This window comes from Rousettus aegyptiacus, unplaced genomic scaffold (assembly GCF_014176215.1).
Source record: "Rousettus aegyptiacus isolate mRouAeg1 unplaced genomic scaffold, mRouAeg1.p scaffold_m13_p_6, whole genome shotgun sequence".
Taxonomy (NCBI): domain Eukaryota; kingdom Metazoa; phylum Chordata; class Mammalia; order Chiroptera; family Pteropodidae; genus Rousettus; species Rousettus aegyptiacus.
Genome location: NW_023416309.1, coordinates 110694942 through 110700623, shown reverse-complemented (window position 1 = coordinate 110700623; position 5682 = coordinate 110694942). Strand labels below are relative to the sequence as shown.

Below are 5682 nucleotides of genomic sequence, written 5' to 3'. Positions count from 1 at the left end.
TCTCTTCTCCCTGCTCCTGCTGACGGTGCCCCTGCGCCGGGGCCTGCTGTTTTGTGATCTGGGTGAACCAGCCTCAGAAAGGCTGCAGAGGGGAGATGGGGCAAAGACATTTATGTACTGTCTACGGCAGCCTCTCATGCCTGTTTTTGGAGGAGCCAAATTTTTGGCCATCGGTACTGAGCCCTTCCCAAAGGGATTGAGAGGAAAATCGGAAGTGATGACTCGGCCATCCTTGTGGCCTGTGATGAGCGCCCCAAACCGAACCAGCACTGGATCGTGCTAGAGGCGCTGGGACCAGGGCCCCTCTTCAAATGGTTAATGATGGTGCCCCTCTGATCGCGCCCGATCCCGTCTGATCTCGGAAGCTAAGCGGGGTCGGGCCCAGTTAGTACTTGGATGGGAGACCACCTAGGAAGACCAGGTGCTGTAGGTGTTAAACAAATGGTTAGTGATGTGGGAGGACTCTGCTATAAGATTCCAGGACTCTGCTTGACCAAACCAACGTGGACCCCAGACTCGAGAAGACTTCCCTTTCTCTTCCCACGGCTCAGCATCTGGGAACGTCTCCTCATTCAGGAGGCTGTCTGGGGGTGGCGGTCCCGTGTACTCCATCTGCCTCTACTGTTTCTGTGTTCTTCAAGCTTAATCAACTACACCAGCATCAACCCAAGATGCAATCATGCCAGTTGTGTTCGAAAGATGCCCAGTGATCAAATACGGCTTAGTCTCCCACGTCTCTCCGTACTGTTCCCTCCCCACTGTACCAAGGATAGTCATTAACTGATTAGGAAATTGCGAAGGGACTCCCACGCCCCCCTGTTTCCGTTGAAACACCTTTTCATTCATCTTCCGGTCTCTCGTCACAGTGCTCCTTCCAAGACGCGTCTCTTTTTCTGACGTACGGTTCTGTTTTTGTGTGTGGTCAAGCAGCCACGCTGAATTTGCCATCTCGACCATCAGCTCTGAGTGGACGGTCCAGTGGCAGCGACCGCGTCCACACTGTTGCGCCATCATCGTCACCACCCACCTGCACGCGCCTTTCGTCGTGGGAGACTGAAACTCCGTACTGATCACACGGCCGCTCTCCATTCTCGTCCACCCTCAGCCCCCGGCGACCACCATTCTGCTCTCTACCTCTACGATTTCGATTACCTTTGGATTTACGATTTTGCTACAAGTGCCTCCTGTAAATGGAATTATACAGTAATTGCCTTTTTGTGACTGGCTTGTTTCACTTAGCGTGATGTCTTCAAGGTTTCTCCCTGTGGCGGCATGTGGCGGAATTTCTTTCCTTTCGAAAGCTGGATAATACTCTGTCACGCATATGCCACATTTTGTTTATCCATTTGTCTGTTGATGAATATTTGGGTTGTTGCTATCTTTTGGCTATTATGAATAATGTTACTATAAACAGCCATGTTCCCATTCTTGCGTGGACACGTGGTTTTCTTCTCTCTTGGCTATATGCCTAGGAGTGGAATTGCTGAATCACGTGGTAACTCTGTCATTGGAGGACTTGCCAGACTGGTTACCAAAGCAGTTGCACCATTTTACGGGAGCAGAGCAGCATCTGGGGGCTTTGATTTCTCCACATTCTTGTTTAGGCTTCGATCGGAGGTTTTCGATTCTAGCCACCCCAGTGGGCGTGAAGTGGTATCTCACGTGGTTTAGGTTTGCATCTCCCTAATGATTTACGATGTTGTCTGTGCTCATCTTTGGACTGCCCAGCTTCCACCCCCTCCCCAGGGTGGCCGGGCAGACAGTGATGGGATAAGCCTGTTCTTCCAGGTGCTAAGCCCTCTGGCAGCTTCCCCCAGACAGACATGTCCCAGGTGCCTCTGGCAGTTGCCGGTGAGGCTGGGCAGGCCAGAGCCCTACCAGCCTCATGCTGCCCCAGGCAGAATGGGTCTGGGCAGCTTCTGGTCTCCTGAATAAGCAGGTTTCCTGCTTTTTCCACTGGCTTTTCCCAAAGGACAACAAACTAAACAGATTTGCTAGCTCGATGAGAAGATGTCTGGTTTCAGGACGTCTTTGAGCCTGTTTTTTCATCTGTAAAATGAGGATAATGGCACCCACCTAAAAGCTTGGTCGTGATCTTAAGAAATAATTTGGGTCAAGCTCCAAACACTGTGCTCAAGAAAGAAGAGTGGCCGTTGTTGCCAGGTTGCCTGTCTAGCCCCCTCCAGCTCTTGCAGCTCTATCATTTCCTCTTCCTCCAAATTGCTCTAGGTCTTTCCAGAAGCTTCGGCTCTCATCCCCACATGCCCGGCTTCCCACTCCGCTGTCAACGGGAATATCCGATTTCCCACTTACACTCAGAGTCCTGCCCAGGAAGAAGGACCCGTACCCCTCGGTGGTGGGGCAAAACACAGCGACCCAGTCACCGCTCCCTTCCCCAGAATCTCGACAGGAAGTGAGAAATATCTGCGCTGATTAGGCTTTGAGACTCAGAAGCTTGTTTTTATTAATTGAAAAAAAAAAAAAGATATGTGTGTCTCCTTCCAAGAATCAATTGTAGCATTTTCCATAAATAAAATGCTATATTTACATTAAGAATAATTTAGGCATAAGTTTTAAAGTTTAACTGATTCAGTTTTCCACTATTATTCCCTTTATACTGCATTTTCCTCAAGTGTAAATTCTTTGGGTTGATTTCTCAGTTGAGTGGAGTACTGAGAGTCATTTTTTCCTTTTAAAGACAGCGTACGTGGGTAGTGTGCATTCGGAGCCTTGCATTTTTAAAATGTCTTCCTCTTTTTCTCTATGAGGTATAACATTCTTGGGCATTGATTTTTTTTTTCTCTCAAAATCTCATAGACATGGCTCCAATGCATATATATGTATATTTAATTGTATACTATGTATGCATATATATAGGCACTTAATTGTAAACTATATCATACATAGAGAAGATGGACATAGCATATAAGTATAGTTTGCAAATAATTTTAAGGCAATGTTTATAGAATGAGGTCCAGAAATAGAACATGGCTAGTGTTCCCAAAATCTGCTTCCGGTTCACACCCTCTCCTCCACCAGAGGTATTCACTACTCTGATATTTGGGATATTCATTCCCTTGGTTTTAAAAATCAGCTTTATTGTAGTATACTTTACACACACCCACTTTTTATGTGTAGTCCATTGAGTGTTGCTTAATATAGGCACCCCTGTGACCAACAGCACAGTCAAGAGATAGAATATTTCCAGTTACCCAAGAAAGTTCCTTTGTGTTCCTTTACGGACATCCCCCACCCCCACCCCAGACAACCATGTTCTGATTTCTATCATCTTTGTCTCTCACATCTCTATATAGTGCAACTTAGGTGCCGGTTTTTATGGGAGACTCTATCACCTCATGGCTTTAGGGGGCCAAGATGCCTCGATGCTTCCCTAAACCTGCCAATGGGGTTTCTCCTCGCTTTGTTCTGAGGGTGTGGCGGTACCCTTTACAGATCCCAGCTTTGAGCAGGGAGCTCTGCTCCCGCTGCTTGTCTTGAAGGACGGTCTTGAAGGATGAGTGGTAGGAACCTGAGGCATCCGCTCCTGTCCTCCAGCGGCTGCTGAAATGCCATCCTCGCTCCTCCGCGAGCCCATATCCATTTCTCATAGTCCCCACTACCTGCCTGGTATCACGTCCTGCTCATGGTCCTGGCTTTCAGAACTCTTTACATTGCTGGCGCCTGGGCATTTCCTTCGCTTGATTTTTGTCTTCGGTTGACTATTAAAACTTGTTGGGTTGCATTGTATACAGAATGTCTGTGTTCGGAGCTAGAACGGAGTCTCTGTATTGACTCATTCTACCATATTTCTTGGAATCTGTCCTTTTTTAATGGATTACAATAAACCGTAACCATGTTAAACGCATTTCATATTCTTTTCAACCATCGGCACTTGCTTTTTCTCATTCCCATTTCCTTTCATATATATTTATATGTATAAACTCCAGGGATCAGATTAGGGGGGAAAAAGGAAGCAGAAAAAAAACAACATAAAAGCAGAACTGAGGGGACTGGAGATTTGAGTCCGCGGGTGGCAGGACGGAAAGCTCTAGCTGTTGTCTACACTGAAGAAACGACGCGGGGTTCCACAGCGTGGTGCCCACGGTCAGCTCTGCTCGCTCTGTGGCCCCGGCTGAGTGACCAGTAACACACATGGGAGTCCAGGCGGGATATTAAATCAGAGGAAGAAGCACAAGATCATCCACGTGGAGGCAATAGTTGAGAGAGACGTACGGGGAGGGGGGGGGTCCTCACCCTACATTTTAAAATAAAGGTATCTTTTGACCCAAAAGGACACCTAGAGAAAAAGGGGAAGCTGATTAAATCAAGGGAGCAGTCCCAGACAGGGAGAAGAGGGACCCTGGGTCTCCTCTGCTAGAGGTTTAATATATCGGGATTGACTTTCACAAAGGCTCAGAGTATGACCCAAACGTTGTACTAGAACTAAGTAGGAGGGAAATGAGCAGATTTCCCTTGTTGTTCTTAGCCCATTCTCTGAAATGTCTTCCCTTTTTCTTTACGTAAATCTTCGAATTAGGAAGTAACTAAGAGAATAAAAAGGAAGTAAATGAGGAGACACATAGGAAACGTGATGAGCAGAGGACAGATGACCCAGGCTCTGTTGCAAACGTCTGGATTCTATCTGGGACCTGGATTTGCTAAGAACGCCAGCCAGGGAGACAGGGTCATGTGGCTGCTTCTAGTTCTGCTCCTTTTCTTCTTCCCGGGTGAGCAGGGCTGGGGTTTGGGGAACCTGGTATTACAGGGGGCAGGACCATAGATAGAAGGTCTGTCTTGGGTTCGAGTAGAGGCAACGTGTCAGCAGAAATGGGAAGGAAATATCCAGTCTCCCATCTGTATATTCTTTTATGCATTTAAGCATCCCTCCACGGATACTACATACACTTATTGGAAACCAACAGTGTGCCAGGATTGTTCCAGGTGCCATAATTAAGAGCAACTTCGACACTCAGGGACTCATGGTTGAATGAGGGAATGAAGTAATTACAACACATTGTGGAACTTGTTATAGAAGATACTCGTCCCTATAGTGATGAGCATGCACAACAGGGACCCCTAACTCTGCTCTTGGAAGGTCGCAAGTCTTCGCTGAGGCATTACTGAAAGTTGGTCTTGAAGGATAAGTACAAAAGGGAAACAGCTTGAGCAAAAATACGGAGATAGGAACGATCGTGGAAAGGTCAGAAACTAGCGATGACTTGGTTTCGTTGGAGTTTAGTTGAAAGGGTTTGGAAAGCTTTGTTAGAAAGAATTAATGGAGGCTCCGAAATGCCATTCTCAGCACCCACTTTAAATCCCTTAAAGTCGAGCCGTGGTGTAAGTGAGCAAATAAAATTGTCCCTCAAGGGCTGGATTTTGAGAAGAGAAACTCTTAGAAAAGACGTTCCGAATGAGTGAGGCACATTTTTCTGTGGGAAGTAGGTTTAGGATAAAAATGAGAGGGTATTCTTCATGTTTGTAGGATAATTTTTAACAAATTATTTATTTAAATTAGTTTCAGGTATACAGTACTTTGGTTAGACATCTATATAGTTGATAAAACAATTCCTCCAATTGCTCCCTCCCTTCCCTGGCCCTCCACTTGGCCATCATCTTAATGCTAACTGCATTCCCTCTGCCATGCTCCCCATCCCCATGACCAACTATCAACTATGAATTTGT

General features: G+C 46.6%; 1 pseudogene; it reads left to right on the top strand.

The window, feature by feature from the left end:
* Positions 1-314: 314 nt before the first annotated feature.
* Positions 315-433, top strand: LOC118604769 (annotated as a pseudogene).
* The last annotated feature ends 5249 nt before the right edge of the window (positions 434-5682 follow it).